The 23,701-nt window shown below is 43.4% G+C and overlaps 1 protein-coding gene across 2 annotated transcripts in view; it reads left to right on the top strand.

Annotated features, from left to right (window-relative positions):
* Positions 1–23,701, top strand: part of SLC16A12 (solute carrier family 16 member 12) — a 63,463-nt gene that overhangs the window by 20,550 nt on the left and 19,212 nt on the right. The gene's annotated exons all lie outside the window — the stretch shown is intronic.

The raw sequence follows: 23,701 nt of genomic DNA, 5'->3' as shown, positions 1-23,701 counted from the left end.
TTTGTTTCCTTGCTTGTTCTTTATTTAGAAGTTAATGAATTCTGCTCGGAGATACAGTGAGTTACAGTAATGCCTTGCAGTTATTTTCTAAGGGTAGACTTAAATTTGGAAACCATCCAGACTAAACACACTATATACTGGAGGCAACTTTCTCATTTCTGGGAAAAGACTTCTCCATAGACAACATCTTAAGCCTGTAGGACATGGCCAGATAACTGGATAAGTGGCCCATGATATAACTGACTTCCCGATCAGCAGAGGAATTTGTAATGGTCATCTTTGCGCTGCTAGTGAGAACGGAACATACAGTATTCTTTCTATGAATAGTAAATTCTACTCAGTGTTTCTTAAGATGTGGTTGCTTTGTGGTAGGAAATCATCCTCAATTAAATTAGTAGAAGACCACAACATTCTAAAGAATGGTTGTAATTAACATCAACATTTTCGTATATAGCCCAGTAAGACATCAGAATCCATAGATAATGTATAGACTACACATTCTCCATTGCCGGGCTCAGACTGGCTCATAGTGATTGGCAGGGTCATTTATTTTTATTGTTTGTGCTCATACTCGTGGCCTTGGTTACCACGGCCCGTGTAGAAGTCGACCACTAGCATGGCCAAACTCAGGGCAGCTCCTATCCCTGCTCAAGTTTGCCGCTTGTTCAGTCTCTTCTCCTGTCATCAGTGTGTGAGTGGACGTCACACACCAATGATACATGAGACAACGAGCCCAAGAGCGGCACATGGTTGTGTGCTTGTAGAGCCAATCATCATGTAAATAACAAGGAAGGTTGATAGACAGCCCAAGGCAAGGGTAAGGATGCAAGATACCACTGAATGAAATCGGTGTAGGAATTTTGTAATGGGTGTTGAGTAATATTTGCATTTAGTAGTAAAATAGTGACTAAAAGATGAATTAGGCCGTGTCCACATGCGGCATTGGAATCACATTTAGATACACTGCTGGGGGATCAGCATTATGTGATCAAAATATTCTTGGGTTTTTTTTTTTATGCTGCGTTCACACACTGGGGCTCTTTACTAAGGGTCCGCGGACCACATTTTCGTTGGGTTTCCCGACGATTTCCGATTAGCGCCGCATTTAACAGGGGTTTGTGGCGCACGCGACCGGATTTTGGCGCATCAGTGCCGGCTTTCACACGATACAAATCGGGGGACGGGCCGTCGGACAACCCGACTGATTCGTACTAAGCCCGGAATTTAAAATTCAAATTGTGTCACAAGACAATGTACTCACATACACCGGGAAGAAGAAGGTGAACTCCGGTGGACCTCAGTGGGGAAGCGACACATGCGGGATCTCGGGCGCACGATCTTGGTGAATCGCGGCAGACTTCTTCTTTGTCGGACCGTCCGGATCGGGGATCGCACAAGGACCGGGTAAGTAAATGTGTCCCCCTGTGTTTGAATAGCGTTTAGAAAAGCCTTTCAAGCACAGCCAGGAGGAGCTTGACCCAATCACAGTAACGTTTAGAAATTTATAATTGAGATTAGTAACGAGCAACAACGGTAAACATGTGTTGATTGTTTGCTATCTGTCATTGCACAGTTCCCTTATGTGGGTTCTCCATGTGTGGATTGTACGGATCAGGGTGAAGAAGGTCACAAGCATTGATCTACACTTACAGTATCTCTTTGGTCTGCTCTCATGTTGGACCTGGAGTCTAGGAACGCTAAAGACGCAGAACACAGTATTTACCTTGGAAAGTGTTGAGGCAGACCTCCGGCAGTACAAAAGCAAAGCACATGTGGTTTGTTCCCACAAACAGCGAGAAGAAATCGATTTCACTTTCCTGTCAGCGGGGATAGACTGATGGCTGGTTCATACTTTCTCCACGTTTTCTATACTGAAGAACTTTCAAGCTTGAAAGATTTTTTTTTTTTTACAGGAGTTGTCACCTTATATAATAGCTTTTCTATTTGATTACGGGATTGGTCCAGGAATATCCATAGGCTCCCGTACCAATCAGCTGTTTTGCAGTTTCACCACTTTAACATTACAGATAGCATTAAAAAAAAAACATTTATTGGATCCACTAATGCAAATAAATGATGTCAAAGATTATTTACCCCCCCTCGCATCACTGAGCATAGACCTTAATCAGTTGGTTGTAGTGAATTGCTGCCTATGGCCACAAGGCTGATGTAACGCATATCACTAAACGCAACAGAAAAGAGGAACAAGAAAGTGAAGTGTTTCTCTATTTGGTTTTAAAAAACTAACCATTTTTTTAAATAACAGGTTTGCTCCATTGGTTGTAACTGATGTGTTATCATGTGCAAAATAACCTATAAAGGGGTCTTTAGCTAAACAAGTTATTCGCAGCTGACAAAAGGCCCCATTACTTTCTATGTGCTCATGCCTAGAGGTGGTTCCCACACCGCAAATTATAAAGCAGGTCCTATTCCTGCCCTTCTTTGTGGCCCATGCCGTAATTTTCTATTGACAGACTATTGGATCAGATTTCCTTGTTTGCAGCCTGCAAGACGCACCCCTGTCACCTGAGAGACAATGGCAGTCAATTATCATTTATGGTGCTGGGTCCTTTTTTCCCCCACAAATTATGCAATATTTTGCACAGGGATGTAAGGTTTTTGCGCAAGGGATTCATGAATTGGTGCATTGCAGCACTAATTGTGCACCAAAAATTGTGCCAAATATTTGTCGGTAGTGTAGTAGCGCAGGAAAAGTGTATTTTTTTCAAACGGTGCCCAAATTGTGCACCCAAAAAAAACAAAAGTCATGAATTTTGGAAAAGCACCAATATTGTGGAGCTGACACTTCATGAATTTGGTGCAACAGTCAGAAAGTCAATAATGAATGCTCCCTAATGTGTGTGGATATATTTTAGAGCTACTTGTAGATTTGGTACAATTCTTAAGGCACCAAATCGAATCTAAATTCAGACGAATCTTGTAAATACAATCTTAAAGGGGTATTCCAGGTATTAGCATAATTCATATACAAATGGCTCCTTAAAATATGAGCGAATATGTAATTAGTTGTTATTTAAAATTTTGCTCCCCTAAGGAGAAAAATGCTGTGGACATACAGTGTAATGAAGAATTAAAATGCCCTTTAATCAGTCCGTTCATTTCCTCCTTGTGGAGCAGACACGGGACAGAAGATGGCCGCTGGTCACATGTCCATATCACATGTCCTGCACCTGCCTGGGCAGGTCATGTGATCATGACTACGTTTGGCTGTAGTCGGTTGGTTGCAGTGCACCCAGTATGGCCAGTGTTTTGGTGATGGCAGTTACACATCATTACTATGGTAAGAGCAAGAACCTGTTACATCATCACTGGGAGCAGAGGGAGGAGGAGTTACTGAGAACTACAGGATCTTGGGACTTGTAGTTTTAAGTGGTGGCCATCTTGGTGATTACTCCGCCTACTTTAGAGAGGCAATAAAATTTTGTGAATCATAAAATCAAACTATTTAAGCTCCACTAATGACATTAAGTTTTGTTATATTCATTTATTTATAGAATCATGTTTTTTTTGTATCAAATGTTCACATTCCTTTGAATACCCCTTTAACGAAAGTCTAATGGATCTCTTAAAGTGTCCATTGATTTCAATGGACTTTTGATGGTTTTGATAAGATTCGGATGAATCAAATGTTATGAAAAATCCAACCAAACTTCAGCTAAGTGAATCTTTAATGATTCAGGCTTCTATTGCTAGCACATGATATGTAGCACTTAAATAGTTAATAATCAGAATTCCTTCCGACAAATGTCACTTCTCTGAGTTTAATGACCCAAAATGAACAAAATAACTCTCATATAAAGCATGTCATCATGGACACATGTATAACACAACTTGAGTACAATTACTGAGCAAGTGATCATATATTCAGCTTGTTCCACCCTTGCTGGCAGTTCCAAAAATTTGAGAACCAAAACACGTGTCAAGCATGGACAGCTATGATAAGTTTTACTTGCCTGGACAAAATTATGGGGGTCTCTGCAGTTGCCCAATGCAACAATTTTTTATTTGTGTCTCTTATGTCTCTTAGTATATTAAAGGGGTATTCCAACTAAGACAAGATTCTTAAATATACTCAGGATAATAAAATAACACATTCTCTAATTCATTGTTATTAACAAAATACAGCATTTCACAGATTTAATTACATCCTGTCTCTATCAGTACTTGTGTTTATAATTTTGTTTGTCCCTGGATACAACCATAATTCTTCTGACTATGGTCAGATTCTTCTCATGAATAGCTTCTCTTGTCTGCACACTCCAGTGCTCTCTGCCTCTCCATTACAAGACCATCTCAGGCACTTTCTGCCGGCAAGCAGCAGTGTGCAGAGACTAACTTTACAAGCTACAGAGAGATAAGGTCTATATAGCAGGACTTACTGTGTGTTTTATTGATTAGGTGGGTTAGCAGAGTTGAGAGTGTCATTGTGTTTTATCTCCAGCTAATGGATCTCATCATCCATCATCTCTGATGTGTCTCATCTCTCTATTCAAGTGTCAGATACTAGTAGAATGTTCAGAAGCTAAATGGAAGTGTATATAAACCTTGTACCCTGATAATCTAAGCACATTGTCAGCACACAGCATCTCAAAGCAGTAGAAGGATCATAATGTGTCTGCTTAGAGAGTCCCTGCCCACACTCTGAAATCTTACACTGAACATCACTGAGTGATAGGAGCTAAAACAGCAATAATACTGAGTAAAATTGTAAAGTAAGAAGGTAAAAATGATCTTTATTGTGTAAACATCACTAATTGATTAAAATTTGAGAACTTTCTTTAATGGGCAAACCCCTTTAATGCATAACTATCTGTGGTTGAGGAATTAGTCTGTACAGTAGACAGTGTTCAGGCTCCCTACACAATGGATGATCGCACCCTCACCAATCCTATGGATAGGTCATTAGCTTGGGTCAGAAAAACCCTTAAATCTGCCTTTTCAGACTCTTTTCAGACACTAAATATTGTCCATTCTTACTCAATAGTTCACTAAAGATCAGATTTTATACTCTGTACATTAGAACCATCTGACCTTGTGCTGATACAGATGAAAGTTAAAATTTAAACAAATTTCCAGAAAATGTCTTCTGTGTATAAGACTATGGAAATTTACAGGGTGGGGGTCGATGTGGTTACATTTTTACATAATTTAGAAAAAGGATATCATCAGTTGAGCTAAAACTGTATCATCCTTTCTGAAATCATAGAATTTAATTAAATAATTATGCTCACGTGATACAAACTCTAAAATATAGGGGGAAACTTAAATTTAGGTGGTGTAAAAGCGTGTAAAGGAATGAAGACTGCAGGCTGGAACAACATTTAAAGGGAACCTGTCATGAGAAATTGGCCCTATAAACCACTGCCAGTATGTTAGCAAGCATGTTTCTTTCATGGCCTAGTGTGATGGCATCATCCAGAAAATCATCTTTGAAGTGAGGTATAAATTGGTTTAATGAGGTCAAGGAGGCAGAGAGCTTAACACTGAAGTCAAGCTCTCCCTGCCTTAGAACACCCCCTTCTCTGTAATTGATGGTCCTGTGTCCAGAGATATAATTAATCATATCTGCTGAAGTTCGGTGAATGATGACAATGACATATCAGGAGGCGTTCAGAGGCGGGGAGCGCTGACTTCTATGTTAAACTCTACGCCTCCCTGACTTTATACATCTAACTTACCGTACATCTCAATTCACAGTTGAATTTTTTGGATGATCCCGCCACACCAGACCATGAAAGAAACATCATCTAAAAGCTGTTCATCTGCTTGACAACATACTGTTAGTGGTTTATTAGGCCAATTTCTGATGACAGGTTCCCTTTTAAGTTCTGTCTAATGTCTATCAATCTAACATTCTATAATATACACTCACCGGCTAGTAACGGGTTGGACCCCCTTTTGCCTTCAGAACTGCCTCAATTCTTCATGGCATAGATTCAACAAGGTGCTGGAAGCTCCTCAGAGATTTTGGTCCATATTGACATGATGGCCTCACACAGTTGCCGCAGATTTGTCGGCTGCACATCCATGATGCGAATCTCCCGTTCCACCACATCCCAAAGATGCTCTATTGGATTGAGATCTGGTGACTGTGGAGGCCATTTGAGTACAGTGAACTCATTGTCATGTTCAAGAAACCAGTCTGAGATGATTCCAGCTTTATGACATGGCGCCTTATCCTGCTGAAAGTAGCCATCAGATGTTACAGGGTACATTGTGCTCATAAAGGGATGGACATGGTCAGCAACAATACTCAGGTAGGCTGTGGCGTTGCAACGATGCTCAATTGGTACCAAGGGGCCCAAAGAGTGCCAAGAAAATATTCCCCACACCATGACACCACCACCACCAGCCTGAACCATTGATACAAGGCAGGATGGATCCATGCTTTCATGTTGTTGACGCCAAATTCTGACCCTACCATCCGAATGTCGCAGCAGAAATCGAGACTCATCAGACCAGGCAACGTTTTTCCAATCTTCTACTGTCCAATTTCTATGAGCTTGTACAAATTGTAGCCTCAGTTTCCTGTTCTTAGCTGAAAGGAGTGGCACCCGGTGTGGTCTTCTGCTGCTGTAGCCCATCTGCCTCAAAGTTCGATGTACTGTGCGTTCAGAGATGCTCTTCTGCCTACCTCGGTTGTAACGGGTGGCGATTTGAGTCACTGTTGCCTTTTTATCAGCTCGAACCAGTCTGCCCATTCTCCTCTGACCTCTGGCATCAACAAGGCATTTCCGCCCACAGAACTGCCGCTCACTGGATGTTTTTTCTTTTTCGGACCATTCTCTGTAAACCCTAGAGATGGTTGTGCGTGAAAATCCCAGTAGATCAGCAGTTTCTGAAATACTCAGACCAGCCCTTCTGCCACCAACAACCATGCCACGTTCAAAGGCACTCAAATCACCTTTCTTCCCCATACTGATGCTCGGTTTGAACTGCAGGAGATTGTCTTGACCATGTCTACATGCCTAAATGCACTGAGTTGCCGCCATGTGATTGGCTGATTAGAAATTAAGTGTTAACGAGCAGTTGGACAGGTGTACCTAATAAAGTGGCCGGTGAGTGTATGTCTCATAATCGCAAAGCATCCAATACAGAAAGCTGCATACACAATCAGATTCACAATACAGATGCATAATTAGTGACATACACAACATTAACAGAGTAACATACATACTCATAAATTGTCAGGGACGTAACTTGAGGGGGTGCAGAGGTTGCACCCAGGCCCAAGAGGTTTAGGGGGCCCTTATGGTGTCACTTTCCCATATGAGAAGACTATTACTATAAACCACACATTATAGTCGGGGGCCTGGCACAGACTTTGCACTGGGGCCCATCAGCTTCTAGTTACGCCACTGTAAATAAGGCATAATGAAATTATATTATCTATCTATCTATCTATCAATCATCTATTTAAAGGGTTATTCAAGGAATCAGCATAAGCTTAAAATAAAATCTTATATGGAATTAGTTGTTATTTAAAATTTGGCTCCCCTTGAAAAAATTAAAATGCTACTGGCCCTTTAATCAGTCCGTTGATTTTCTCCGTGCAGAGCAGACACATGACAGAAGATGGCTGCTAATCACATGTCCACATCACATGAGCTGCAGCTGCCTGGGCAGGTCATGTGATCGTCACTATGTTTGGCTGTAGTCGGTTGGTTGCAGTTAGAGATGAGCGAGCACTAAAATGCTCGGGTACTCGTTATTCGAGACAAATTTTTCCCGATGCATTTTTCAAGGGGACCAAGGCTCTGCACAGGGAAGCTTGGCCAAGCACCTGGGAACCTCAGAAAAGGATGGAAACACCACGGAAATGGACAGGAAACAGCAGGGGCAGCATGCATGGATGCCTCTGAGGCTGCTAATCGCACCATTATGCCAAAATTATGGGCAACAGCATGGCCATGACAGAGTGACCGAATGAGGCTACATAGCATCTAAAACATCCAATAATTGACCCTGACACTATAAAGGGCGGCATGCAGAGGCAGCGGCAGCAGTGGCAGGCTAGAGAGTGTCATGGCGACATACCCTAAATGGACTCAGGTTTCACCAAAGGAGGTGAAATGATTTCCTATGTGAACAAAAGGTTGACGGTATATTTAGTCGATAACACAGCATGGTGGCGACATAGTGACCAAGTTCCATAACGTATCTGGTGAAACACCCGAAAAATGAGCCTGACACAGCTCTTTAGATAAGGGGACGACATGTGGAGGCAGCCATGGAGACGACTTCCATGATTAAGAGCGACAGTATGGGGCATTCATATTGCGCTGCTATGATTGCAACTTCAGGTCTCCAGCATGGCGGCGACAGATGGGCCGAGTTCCACTATGTATCTGGTGAAACACCTGAAAATTCTGCCTGACACAGCTCGTTTGATAAGGGGATGATGTGCTGCATATCCTCTCGTGCTCCAGCGTCTGGGGTATAGAGAGTTGAAATGAGACATTGATGGACGCTGTGGAGGATCGTGGAGGCAAAATGGACAGGAAACAGCAGGGGCAGCATGCATGGATGCCTCTGAGGCTGCCTAATCTTGGGATGAAGCTGGCGGTCCACTGCCAGGCGAGATTTCGCCTGTCCAAGCCCCTGTCTCTCGGCTCCTCCCCACCCAAAATGGGCCTGGGGGCCAGAAGCGTTTACTTTGAAAAAATTATAATTTTCAAAGCAGGCCGGGTCGTTTGAATATTTCACCTAGGAATAATGGAATAGCATAGTGGTTCTATTTTTAATTGTTTTTACGGAAATGGTTCCATGATTAAGAGCGACAGTATGGGGCATCCATATTGCGCTGCTATGATTGCAACTTCAGGTCTCCAGCATGGCGGCGACAGATGGGCCGAGTTCCACTATGTATCTGGTGAAACACCTGAAAATTTTGCCTGACACAGCTCGTTTGATAAGGGGACCATGTATGGAGGCAGTGAACTAGTAGTAGATTAAAGGTGCTGCAGTTAAAACTATGTTAGTTGGATCTTGAGATGGAGCTGGCGCTCCGCTGCCAGGCGAGCTTTCGCCAATCCAAGCCCCTGTCTCTAGGCTACTCCCCAAACAGCACTTCTAAGAACCTTTTGTATAAGATCAAGTGTAGTAGCGTTCTTATAAGTTTAGGATATGGCGGGTGAGGGGAATGTAAACAGATGCGCAAGAAGCGCTGAAATAATATCGGTAAATGATAAAAATTTGCCAGTATATTTTGTGGATTACACAGCAGGGTGGCAACAAAGTTAACAAGTTTGATGTGGAAGCCATGAAAACAACCCAAAATTCTGCCTGACACAGCTCGTTTGATAAGGGGACCATGTATGGAGGCAGTGAACTAGTAGTAGATTAAAAGTGCTGCAGTTAAAACTATGTTAGTTGGATCTTGAGATGGAGCTGGCGCTCCGCTGCCAGGCGAGCTTTCGCCAATCCAAGCCCCTGTCTCTAGGCTACTCCCCAAACAGCACTTCTAAGAACCTTTTGTATAAGATCAAGTGTAGTAGCGTTCTTATAAGTTTGGGATATGGCGGGTGAGGGGAATGTAAACAGATGCGCAAGAAAAGCTGAAATATTATCGGTAAATGATAAAAGTTTGCCAGTATATTTTGTGGATTACACAGCAGGGTGGCGACAAAGTTAACAAGTTTGATGTGGAAGCCATGAAAACAACCCAAAATTCTGCCTGACACAGTTCGTTTGATAAGGAGACCATGTATGGAGGCAGCTATATGGACGTCTTTTGGAGGCAGCTATGGCGATGACGTGTGGAGGTAGCAATGGAGACAACGTGTGGAGCCAGCTAAAAAGACGACATGTGGAGGCTGCTATGGAGACAATTTAATTTGGATAGTGCCTGTATGTGGCAGTCCAAAAAAGTTTTCAAACCAGAGGAGCAGGTAGGTGGTCCTCCAGAAAAATTAAATAAATTGAGTGCCTGTATGTGGCAGTCCAAAAAAGTTTTCAAACCAGAGGAGCAGGTAGGTGGTCCTCCAGAAAAATTAAATAAATTGAGTGCCTGTATGTGGCAGTCCAAAAAAGTTTTCAAACCAAGGAGCAGGTAGGTGGTCCTCCAGAAAAATTAAATAGATTGAGTGCCTGTATGTGGCACTCCCAAAAATTGCTTAAAACAGAGGACCGGGTAGGTGGCCCTCCAGAAAAATTAAATACATAGAGTACTATAGCTGGAGCCAGAGCCAAAAATTAGCCAGTTTCCTATGCTTTAGTGTACAAAGAGGAGGAGAAGGAGGACAATGAGGAGGAGGAGTGCATACATTATTCAGGTTGAGCTTCTTTCACCTGGTGGAGAATGAAAATCCGGAGAAATCCAGGCTTTATTCATCTTGATAAGCGTCAGCCTGTCAGCGCTGTCAGTCGACAGGCGTGTACGCTTATCGGTGATGATGCCACCAGCTGCACTGAAAACCCGCTCGGACAAGACGCTAGCGGCAGGGCAGGCAAGAACCTCCAAGGCGTACAGCGCCAGTTTGTGCCACATGTCCAGCTTTGAAACCCAGTAGTTGTAGGGAGCTGTGTGATCATTTAGGACGATGGTATGGTCAGCTACGTACTCCCTCACCATCTTTCTGTAAAGATCAGCCCTACTCTGCCGAGACTGGGGACAGGTGACAGTGTCTTGCTGGGGTGACATAAAACTGGCAAAGGCCTTGTAAAGCGTACCCCTGCCAGTGCTGGAAAAGCTGCCTGCTTGCCTACTCTCCCTCGCTACTTGTCCTGCAGAACTACGCACTCTGCCGCTAGCGCTGTCAGAAGGGAAATACTGTTTCAGCTTGTGCACCAGGGCCTGCTGGTATTCATGCATTCTCACACTCCTTTCCTCTCCAGGGATGAGAGTGGAAAGATTTTGCTTGTACCGTGGGTCCAGGAGAGTGAATACCCAGTAATTGGTGCTGGAATAAATTCTTTGAACGCGAGGGTCACGGGATAGGCAGCCTAGCATGAAATCTGCCATATGCGCCAGAGTCCCAACGCGCAAGAATTCACTCCCCTCACTGGCCTGACTGCCCATTTCCTCCTCCTCCAACTCCTCCATTCTTCTGCCCATACACGCTGAACAGTGAAGGACTGAACAATGGTCCCCTCTTGTGTCTCGCCAACATTCTCCTCCTCTTCCTCCTCATCCTCCTCCACCTCCTCCGATATGCACTGAGAAACAGACCTAAGGGTGCTTTGGCTATCAACAAGGGAATCTTCTTCCCCCGTCTCTTGTGACGAGCGCAAAGCTTCCGACTTCATGCTGACCAGAGAGTTTTTCAACAGGCCAAGCAGCGGGATGGTGAGGCTGATGATGGCGGCATCGCCACTGACCATCTGTGTTGACTCCTCAAAGTTACTCAGCACCTGACAGATATCAGACATCCACGTCCACTCCTCATTGTAGACTTGAGGAAGCTGACTGACCTGACTACCAGTTCTGGTGGAAGTTGACATCTTGCAGTCTACAATCGCTCTGCGCTGCTGGTAAACTCTGGATAACATGGTTAATGTTGAATTCCACCTCGTGGGCACGTCGCACAACAGCCGGTGAGCGGGCAGTTGGAGGCGGCGCTGCGCTGCCCTGAGAGTGGCAGCATCTGTGCTGGACTTCCTGAAATGCGCACAGATGTGGCGCACCTTCGTGAGCAAATCAGACAGATTGGGGTATGTCTTGAGGAAACGCTGAACTATGAGATTTAACACATGGGCCAGGCATGGCACATGTGTCAGTCTGCCGAGTTGCAGAGCCGCCACCAGGTTACGGCCGTTGTCACACACGACCATGCCTGGCTTCAGGTTCAGCGGTGCCAGCCACAGATCAGTCTGCGCCGTGATGCCCTGTAATAGCTCTTGGGCGGTGTGCCTTTTATCGCCTAGGCTCAGCAGTTTGAGCACCGCCTGCTGTCACTTAGCGATGGCACTGCTGCTGTGCCTAGAGCTGCCGACTGATGGCGCCATGCCCACGGATGGTAATTCGGAGGAGGAGGTGGAGGCATAGTAGGCCTTTGAGACCTGGACCGAGGTAGGCCCCGCAATCCTCGGCGTCGGCAGTATATGAGCAGCCCCAGGGTCAGACTCGGTCCCAGCCTCCACCAAGTTAACCCAATGTGCCGTCAGCGATATATAGTGGCCCTGCCCAGCAGCACTCGTCCACGTGTCCGTGGTCAAGTGGACCTTGTCAGAAACGGCGTTGGTCAGGGCACGGATGATGTTCTCTGACACGTGCTTGTGCAGGGCTGGGACGGCACATCGAGAAAAGTAGTGGCGGCTGGGGACCGAATACCGAGGGGCGGCCGCCACCATGAGGTTTCGAAAGGCCTCGGTCTCTACCAGCCTATAGGGCAGCATCTCCAGGCTAAGCAACTTGGAGATGTGGACGTTGAGGGCTTGGGCGTGTGGGTGGGTTGCGCTATACTTTCTTTTGCGCTCCGGCGTCTGGGGTATGGAGAGCTGAACGCTGGTGGATGCTGTGGAGGATCGTGGAGGCGAAGATGGGGTTTTCGCACGGGAGGTGTTTGGGCCGTGGTCCTGGGCAGGGGGCTGACTAGCAGATGACACAGGGGAAGGAGCAGTGGTGTGCCCGGCCGGAGGTGAACGGGCTTGGTGCCATTGAGTGGGGTGTTTAGCATTCATATGCCTGCGCATACTGGTGGTAGTTAAGCTAGTAGTGGTGGAACCCCTGCTGATCCTGGTTTGGCAAAGGTTGCACACCACAGTCCGTCGGTCATCCGGTGTTTCTTTAAAGAACCTCCAGACTTCTGAAAATCTAGCCCTCGCCACGGGAGCTTGACTACGGGCAACATTTGGCGCTGATGCACCAGCTCTGGCCCTGCCTCTCCGTCTGGCCCCACCACTGCCTCTTCCAACCTGTTCTGCTATAGGACTCGCCTCCGTCTCAGAAGCACTGTGTTCACCCGGCCTATCAACCCAGCTTCGGTCTGTCACCTCATCATCCTCCGATCCCTCAGTCTGCTCCCCCCTCGGACTTCCTGCCCTGACAACAACTTCACCACTGTCTGACAACCGTGTCTCCTCATCGTCCGACACCTCTTTACACACTTCTTCCACTACGTCAATAATGTCATCATCACCCACAGACTGCGACCGATGGAAAACCTGGGCATCGGAAAATTGCTCAGCAGCAACCGGACAAGTGGTTTGTGACTGTGGGAAGGGTCAATAAAACAGTTCCTCAGAGTATGCCGGTTCAAATGCCAAATTTTGCTGGGAGGGGGCAGACTGGGGGGGAGAAGGCTGAGGTGGAGGAGCTTGAGGAGTGCTGATTTCGGTGACATGGGTGGACTGCGTGGAAGATTGACTGGTGGACAAATGGCTAGAAGCATTGTCCGCAATCCACGCCCTCGTCCTCTACCCCTAGCCCTCGGGTTAAACATTTTCAAAATTAAAGTGTAAACTTAAAATTTTTTTTTTTTGTGTTTTTTTTGTTTTTTTTTTTAAACAAAACGATGCTATCCTATTGCTATGGCTAGTTTCTAACCTACACTGACAGCACACAACTGGATTTTGTGCTGTGCCTGATGACTTTGAGCTATAAAAAGAAATAAAGGTAAAAAAAAAAAAATCAGCAGACTCTGCCTAATTCTAATCTAACCCCTAATAAATTGTCCCACTTCGGTGTTTGAGGTGGATATGCGTGTCACTAAGAGCTAAACACAACGGTAGCAAGTCTCCCTGCAAATTACTCACAATATGGTACTAGCTGCACTACTAATGCCAGCAAGCCCAGCCACAAGCAAACAAAAAAAAGTAAAATAAAACGTTATTGTAGCCCTAAGAAGGACTGTTGGGTTCTTGTAGAATCACTCCTGCCTAACACTATTCTAATAGAACAGCCTAACGCTTTCCCTGACCAGCAGCAGCTCTCTCCCTAGCGGCATCCAGACAGAGAATGATGCGAGCAGCGCGGGCAGCGGCTAGTCTATTCCAGGGTCACCTGATCTGGCCAGCCAACCACTGCTATCGACGTGTAAGGGTACCACGTCATGCTGGGTGGAGTGCAGAGTCTCCTGGCTTGTGATTGGCTCTGTTTCTGGCCGCCAAAAAGCAAAACGGCGGGAGATGCCATTTTCTCGAGCTGGCGAAATACCCGTCCGAGCAACGAGCAGTTTCGAGTACGCTAATGCTCGAACGAGCATCAAGCTCGGACGAGTATGTTCGCTCATCTCTAGTTGCAGTGCATCCACTATGGCCAGTGTTGTGGTGAGACGTCATCTCAGTGAGCTAATGCGCAGTGATGGCAGTTACACATCATTACTATGATAACAGAGCAAGAAAGTATATTACATCATCACTGGGAGCAGAGCATAATAGGGAGGAGGAGTTACGGAGAACTTAAGATCGTGGGACTTGTAGTTTTCAGTGCCTGACAGTTTTGTGATAACTCTGCATAATTTAGAAAGCCCATAACATTTTGTGAATTGTAAAATCAAACTTGATTAGAATTTTGTTATATTCATTTATTTAGAGCATTATGGGTTTTTGTATCAGACCTTCATATTCCCGGAATACCCCTTTAATGTTCTGTCTACCTTCACACATCAGCGTTTTCTAGATGCTGTAATGTACTTGAGTAGTGAGTCAGTCCACTGGCAGGCTGATGAAATATCTCATGTATAAAGGTTTTATCTTTTTGCTGACTGTACAATAAGTAGCTCGCTGCCTTTGGCACATGTACTTCTGTGAATACACTGTAGATAATATACAATCTTGTATATACTAAAATTGTTACATTGTAATTACGAGGTTCCCAATGATTTTTTTTCCATATGCTGAACATATACCCTGGGAAAGCTCCTGCCGTATACACTCAGTGTACCCATAGCCTTATACTATTCGCAGACAGTGGGATACGTCTGTGCCATACATTACATTGTAAGGACATGTCGAAAACAAGACGTGCACCTTTATTTGTTCTGATATAAATAACTACAGTGCATAAGTTACACTGTAAACCTAAGCACAGGATGCGGCCCATACAAATTGTGGCAGATTGTTCTGTTTTGCCTTACACATAAATGGAAAGAGGGGATTGAACTGTAATAGCTTTTCTTTAAATATGTCTTGAAGGGGTTATCCACGATTAATAAATAAATTAGGGACGTGCTGGGGCAGGCTTTTTTTAAAAAAAAATAAAGTAAACCTGCATCCGTTGCTTCCCATGCCGATGTCCGCCGGAGTTCATCTTCTTCTTCCCGGTGCTTGTAAATGTTAAATCCCTAGTGTAGTCCGAATCTGTCAGGTTGTCCAACGGCCAACCCCCCCCGATTTGTGTCGCATGCAAGCCGGCGCGGATGCGCCAAAATCCAATCACATGCGAAACAATAACCGGCGCGATGCAGAGCAAAACGGAAATCGTCGGGAGCCCCATTATTTGATCATTATATATTGATATTATTGAGCAGTGGAATAGGCCATTGTCTAACACTACTACTCAGCCACTTAGAGCGCACATATTATTTGGGCACTACCCTGTATATTATTACAGAATAATATTCACAAGATCACACGTTTATTAAAGGGGTTTATTAAAGAACCCAGTATATATTAGATGGATGACTACTGAATCCACTGATTTTGTAGGATTTGTGTATATGGAGCTTCCAGACTTGCTGGCAGATATTAAATGAAGATCAGGTAAGTTGTTTTGTGGGGAGAAGATTGTTTGGCCAACAGTTTTCTATATGTGGTTCTTATAGGGGTGGCACGGTTGCTGAGTGGGTAGCACTTCTGCCTTGCAGCACTAGGGTCCTGGGTTCCAATACCACCCAGGTCAACATCTGCAGAGTTTGTATGTTCTCTCCGTGTTTGCATGGGTTTCCTCCGGGTACTCCGGTTTCCTCCCACACTCCAAAACATACTGTTAGGTTGTTTAGATTGTGAGCCCAATGGGGACAGGGAACAATTTGACATGATTTGTGCAGCGCTGCGTAATCTGTGTGCGCTATATAAATAAAGAATTATTATTATCAGAGAGGTCACTATCCAACCTAAAGCTCTGGAAGAATATGACATATTTTATGTGTTGTCACAGATGACAAACTCATCCCTGCTACATTTGTTTCAAATCCCGGGCACCAAATCCCATAAATCAATAAAAAAAACTATGACAATCAAAAATGCATACAAATAGAGCGACTGTTCTTCCAGGTCCGTGTTCCTAGAGAGAAAATGCACAACCTATTTGGTTTGCTTAGCAGGTTACAAGGTGGTGGGTTTAACCTTTATTAGACTATGCTGAGTACACAAAGTGCGACTGAGCGAGGGTAAAAATAAACATTCCAGGCAAGACGTCTGTTGATTTAGCTAATAATTGGCGCTGGCCTTCAGCAATGTGTAATATGAATGATTACACTGATGTTCCTTAGTATGGAATAAGCCGGCTAATGTATATCGAGGATAAGTGCAGCTTAAAGAAGTGCTGAGTGTTATTTAGTGAATGGTTATCTCATACCCCCTGAGCGATCCAGTGTTTTATATGTTATAAAGTGCACCCGCTGATCTGTGACGCCTTAATCCCGAGTACAGGGCGACAATTATTAACATACTCTGCCCATGTTTCCTCTATATATTCCATATATGCGCTTATTATTCTTCCGTTTCTGGAGTGTTAATAAGGTAAGATGCCTCATAGCCTAATAAATCACTTGCAATGTAACTTTAGTAGAACAAAGCACCGATTTTTTTGTGTTATATGAAGGATTATGCTAGAAACCAATTATATGTTATAGTTGGTATATGCTATAATAAGTGGTTTTCCAGTTTTAACCAATAAATATAATTTATAGTTATTAATTCTTAAATTATTCTACCATTTGTTTATATGCATTGTGAACTAAACATACCTTGAGAATGCTGTAGCGACACTGATGCAGAAACATATCTTGTTTAATCTCTGATCTGAGGGGTTTTGCTCAAAACAAGCATGTTTGTTATTTGTGTACCCCCCTGACTTATTAAAGGCAAATCCTGTTCATTTTAAAACATAACTCCAAAATTACCTGGCTAAAAACTGTTTTCCCATAGTTGGAGAGAACCTGTGATGAGAATTCCAACAATTTCAATATCATGCTGCCGGGATCTAGCTTCATAAACTGATAAAAACAATTGGAGCAACCATTGCATAAAGTACTCCTCCATAATATCACAGTAGTCTACACTGGCACTTTAATATATACCCTACACAAAAAAAAGCCACTTCAACCACAGTTTTTATCAAAGAACATCAAAACTTTATTATACAGGCAGTCCCCTACTTAAGGACACCCGACTTACAGAAAACCCATAGTTACAGATGGACCCCTCTGCCCACTGTGACCTCTGATGGAGCTCTCTAAATGCTTTACTATAGCCCCAGACTACACTGACCAGCTGTAAGGTGTCTGTAATGAAGCTTTATTTATAATCCCTGGTCCAATTACAGCAAAATGTTTAACACTCCAATTGTCACTAGGACAAAAGAAAAAAGAATTGTCTAGAACTTTAATTATAAAATATATAGTTTCAACTTACATACAAATTCAACTTAAGAACAGACCTCCGGGCCCTATCTTGTATGTAACCCGGGGACTGCCTGTATTAAAAAATACAACACAGAAAGGAGTTTGTACAAATACACTGTTTGGACACGCACAACAACATCAGGCAGGGCTATCAGAAAAAAAAAAAAATTTCAATCACAGAATCTAATACCTTATGTGGTGTCAGTACTAACAACATGTCAGTAACACCAAAGGTCTCATGCTTGTAAATGACATAGTATTATCACAACCAGTGTTCTATACTGTAAATAGTAAGTAACAATCACTTAAAGAAATCACTTCATAAATTGATTACTGCAATCCTCTCCAGCTTCTCCTGAAGTGGGCGTGCACTTCCTGGTCGGGACATCGGCTAAGGGAACTGAGGCCAGAGAAGCTTCCCTCACTTCCAAGCACATGCACCAGCACTAGCAGCACAGCCAATCAGGACACAGAATCCCAGGCTAAAGCTTCTCCTTAGCATTGCTGTTACAGATGTGACAGACATCTACTTCCGAGAAAGGCAAGCTGACAGCACAGATCACTGGAGCAGTAATTTAAAGGCTACTAATTGTGACCCGAGTACAGATGTGACGCTAACCTGACGGATAAATTGACAGATAAATTGACATGTAAATATTTCATTATCACATGCTGTATAAACCAACATGCATTACAGTAAAATTAATCTATACACACAGATGCGTTGTCCGACGATAATGCACTGTTCTGTGATTCACTAAGATCATGTGCCCGATATCCTGCAGGTGTCGCTTCCCCGCTCCGGCCCGACAGAGTTCACCATATTTTTAGTGGTGCATGTAAGTGCTTGGGCTGCGACACAATTTGAAAGTTAAATCCCGCGCTCAGTGCGATTCAGTCGGATCGTCCGACAGCACGCCCCCTAAATTGTGTTGCATGGAAGCTAGCGCCGATGTGCCAAAAAAGGATCCCGTGCACCAAAATCCCAGCACAGCCACTTGTTAAATACCTGTGCAAGCCGTGTAAACCCCGAAAAATGGCGCACAATCGAAAGTGAGCAGCGCGACCCTTAGTAAATGAGCTCCATTGTATTCAAATCCAGGCATGACTGCTGTGCATACTAGCTGCAATACACTTCATTCTATAATTGATGTGTCAGCCAGGCAATTCAATAGATGCTTTTTCTCTCTCCTCTTTTCAGGACAGTAGGGAGGATGTAGTACAGAGTACAATAAGAAAGCCACTGCTGACATCCAGGAGGACAGAGAAGACACAGCACACACTAGGATGTAAATAATTGTCATCCTGCTGTATCAGACAACTGTGCTGATCCTCCTCTTTTATCTTTATTGACCCAATTGTAGTCTTAATCTAATGCTAGTCTAATCCTAGAGAGAAGGGGTGGTGTGCAGAGCAGGTTTATGATGCTAGATTATTTATTTAATTGAGCAGTTGGATATGAGGGCAGACTGTAGACAGGGCATGGTGGACATGCATCTCAGCTCCTGGCTTCCTTTAATTACTGAGCAGAGAGGGAGTAAGAAACTTAACCTATTGCTCACCATGGAGTCTGTAACCTGCATTTCATGTTATCTCCTGTTGTAAACTGTTCTTCTTGACAACCAGAGAGGGGCTGCTGCAGGCAGTATGCAAAACATTAGCAAACAGCTAATACAGCTATAGAAATAAACCTAAAACATTTGTAATTTTACATAAAATAATAGGTAACCTGCAGCTCGAAGTGAATATATGAATGAATGGAGCAGCAAGTTGCATTTGCACAGCCACTATATTCTGTATCAGTCCCATTGAAGTGAATATAGTGGCTGCACATTTACTGGAAGCCTCTCCTTTCATTTGTAGGTTAAGGGGATAATACCACTCACCTTGATATATACAACATATCCCTTTAAAGGACATCTACCATCAAGTTTACTGATAGTAGACATACCCTACTAATAAGTTTCTGATGTCCGATGTTCCTCAGGACTTCTTTTATTATAATTTTATACGCCGCAATAGGAATAATAGGAGTAATATAGAATTTTTTATATAGAATATGTAAATTAGTCTGGAGTGCTACATCACTGGAGCCCCTCAGAATGCCTCTATGCACTGTGAATGCAAACTAGATGTCCTTCGATTCTATCTATGATTGTCATATCTTCCACATTAATAAGGACCTTCTTGGACACCAATTGGTATTTCATTGATGGTACATAACAGTTTTAAAAGAAATCAACGAGCCAAAATACAAAAAAAAAATCCTATAAATACTTACCTGCTCCTCTTCATCTTGATCCCGGCGCTGTCCATTACTAGTTTTGACACGCTGGGATCACAGAGAAAAGAAAATTGTAATTAATAGCTCAGAGCACGGGGGCAAGATGTCCAGTGCTTCGGGCTGCTAATTATACATGCCCCACCCCACACCTCCCTCTCCCATGTTGGGATGCAAGAGGCGTGAGTTCACACTTCTCGCATGACATCAACCAGAGGGAGGTGCGGGGGCATACATAATTAGCAGCCTGAAACAACTGACATCATATTCCGGCTCTCAGTGCTGCAAATTATGATTTTCTTTTCTAGGTGATCCCGATGTGTCAAGACTTGCGTCTGACAGATGAAGAGGAGCTCGGGAGACTATTTATAGGGTTTTTTATGTTTGTTTTTTGGCTGGTTGGTTTCCTTTTAAGGTGTCTATCTTGTGAAATACTGATACATTTCAGCATCAGATATAATTACCAAGGTAGCCATTATCTAAAAGCGCTATCTAGCCAAAGTGTTACTCCAATGCTTCTCTGGTCATGACTTTCGATTTCTGTAGAATCTCAGAACAGGCCTTTGATTGGTTGATCTGATCTGTCACTTACTGAATCCAGGAAATATAGGCCACCCAGGTAGAATTCGGGTAGCAGTGGATTGGTACATTGACTATGGTTTATTTTATCATCTTACCACATTCTCAGACTTTCTTAATTTTGAATTGACTGGTGAACCCACTACAATTCAGTAGGATCTTTCTGCACAGATTCATTTATATGCTCTGTTATTAAAGATCCACATGATTCTACTAAGATCAGAGTCTAAGAAGAAAATTTGGATTTTCAATAACAATTCATTGAAAAAGTGTTGTCTTTGCAATTATTGATATTAGTGTAAGTTCATTAAAGATGAAGCCAGACATGAGTGTTACTGTTCTATAATAGCGGTATTGTGACCGACAGAACTAATAATAGTGGCTTCTAATTATATTCTGCAAGTAATATTTATATCCAATACTGTATGTACACATAACTGTCCTGGATACTGTATGCATATAATGTTTCACAGCATACATACCGGTATATAGCATATCCAAGCTATGTGCTCTTAATGGGAAACTGGGCAGAGACAGAAATAGCTCCATGGATGTAGCAACTTATAGCTGATCTATGTGTTTTCCAGGTAAACATATTTACTTCTTGCCTTAGCTGGAATTTGATTACAGTGAATACAGGCGGCCCCTGTGTTAAGTACAAGATAGTTTCTGCAGGTTTGTTCTTAAGTTGAATCTGTATGTAAGTCAGAACTGTATACTTTATAATTGTAGCTCCAGGCAAAATTTTTTTGGTCTCTGTGACAATTGGATTTTAAAAATGTTGGGTTGTCATAAGAACCAGGATTAACAGTTAATCTTAATTGCAGACACCTTTTATAACTTTTATAACTGATTATTTTAGCCTAGGACTAAAGTACAGTAAATTACCAACATCCAGAGGTCCGTTTGTAACTAGGGGTCATCTGTAAGTTGGGTGTTCTTAAAGGGAACCTGTCACCAGTAGACCCATTTTTCGCACTCCCCCAGTCCACATAGAGCATAGTACATACACTGCCAAAGTGTTTTTGTATAAAAAAAATAGGTTTTACAGAAAAAAAGATATGTTATATTGTACCTTTCATTAGCATCTGCTGTGTGACTAGGCAGTTGCCGAATGGGAGGGACTGGAAAGGAGCAGTTCCTCCCACCCTTGGGAAACATGTGACCTTTTCAAATATATGAATAACTCCCCACGCTCGGGATTGGCTGCAGAGGAGCAGGGGGCGTCGCTAAGCCAAGTGATGGGTGTTTTCATATATTTGAAAAGGTCACATGGAGTAGCTGTTCCCCAAGGGTGGGGGGAACTGCTCCTTTCCAGCCCCTCCCATTTGGCAACTGCCTAGTCACACAGCACATGCTAATGAAAGGTACAATATAACAGGATAGGATAAGGAAAGCTTTGTCTCTTAGCTAACTTGTAAGGCAGCCCTCTTATTATCAAGCATGACTTTGAGGAAGAATGAAAGAATGGAGAATGAAAGCCAAACCATACTATTTCAGAAGAAACAGATTCCCAACCATAGACAGCGCTGTTTTTACGTGGTTGCGTCTCTTCAGTACAGTGTAGGGTACTGGTTTGGCTTAGTGAGGGGCTTTGGACTAGGGTTGGGACTTTGTCAGTTAAAGGGGTTATACGGCCGTTCTATCCAAAAATCAAAAAGCATTGCATCCCTTTTTTATGTTCCCTTCTTTAATACACCCATGTTTTTCAATTTCCCGGTTATTATAATTCATTTTTAATACATATTTTACCTTTTATTGCTGGTGGCATGAAATGATGTCTAAAGATGGCCGCCGCGCTCCGCATGATAATATTAGTTCCCAGGATACCACACTCCCAAGGAGCACTTTTGTGCACGCCCACATCACACGCTCTTCTTCAATTGGCTGCGCAGCAGACAGGGACAGCGTGCACGCACACACACTGGCGAGTGCGAGCAGCATGCACTGCAGAGAGAGCCTTCTACACATGCGCGGCTGAAGACGCTGGTCATTACCTTAGAGATCAGTAAGTGTAAACAGCTTTGGTTTGGCAAACTAACAATTACATTATCTTACAAATAATGAATTATTCGTAATAACTGTAAATTGGTGATTGCCAAATCTTTCTTTATTGCACCTTGTGGCTAGCAATGTCCGTGGCCATACAACCCCTTTAAGGACACATTGGGATTTAGAAAGCATTCTGCATATAGTATAGAGAATTTCTGTATACAATGATGAAAAATAGCAACAGTAATTATACTCAGAGGTGGGTATATAGCAGTGATGGAGAACCCTGTAGATACAGAGTGCCCAAACTACAACCAAAACCTGCGTTTATTTTGCACAGTGCCAACATGACAATTTGAGCAGTAACCTATTGATCTCTGATCTATCTCAAGTTTCAGTCGTATTGGCATCCTGAGGACACCAATACAATAGAAAGCAGGAGACATTTGGATTGTAGCTTCCCTCCAGGGTTCCCTGAAGAAGAGGAATCAGGGGACCCACAGCAGGAGCTCTAACAATAACCCTGTCCACACCTTCTCAGTCCTGGCAGCCAAGTAGGTGTCGCTTTACAATAGCACTGAGCATGACGCTTCCTGGGATGTCTTGGACTGCAGAAGGAAGCCTTGAGTCCTATCTGGTAAATTCTGTGCTGGGTGCCCACAGAAAGGGCTCTGAGTGCCACCTCTGGCACCTGTGCCATAGGTTTGCCACCTCTGGTACATAGCATGTAGAGCCTGTTCAGCCACATGAAGGACACAAAGTTTTCATATAGAGATCCACCTTCTCACACTCCTGACAGCCAGATAGTCCTATCAACCCCTCTGCTGCTTTCTTTTTAACCCACTCATTACCCAAATTCAAAACTTCTTGAAAGTGGAGGAATCAGCTGCAAGAAAAGAAGCTTGGGAAATGTGTTTGCAGGTGGCGGGGGTCTCATACATTGTTCTTGCACAGGGGCCTATAGTTGTCTGTGTCCACCCCAGATAAGACTATTATGTGTATAGACTTTGACATATACTCAGCAATGTGCATGTTTTTTTCTCAAGCACTTGATGCAAAACTGCAAGGTAATCAGGTCTGGGAAGCCTTGTGCCGGGTGGAACTGCAGCCTCAGCAAAAATCTACTAACAGCTGTTTTAACTGTGTTACTTGCTCCACATGGCTACATCTAGCTCATTGTAAAAACTGAATATCTGATAGAAAAATCAACAAAAAAGTCCATTCTTGTGAGGATTCATTGATCAAACTTGCAAGTGACCAAGGGCTACTGAGCTCTTGAAATTAACTTATCCTTCCTGATTTGTTGAGATCATTTTTAGCT

The sequence above is a fragment of the Engystomops pustulosus genome, chromosome 11 (assembly GCF_040894005.1).
Source record: "Engystomops pustulosus chromosome 11, aEngPut4.maternal, whole genome shotgun sequence".
Classification (NCBI taxonomy): Eukaryota; Metazoa; Chordata; class Amphibia; order Anura; family Leptodactylidae; genus Engystomops; species Engystomops pustulosus.
This window is presented reverse-complemented; position numbering and strand designations above follow the sequence as displayed.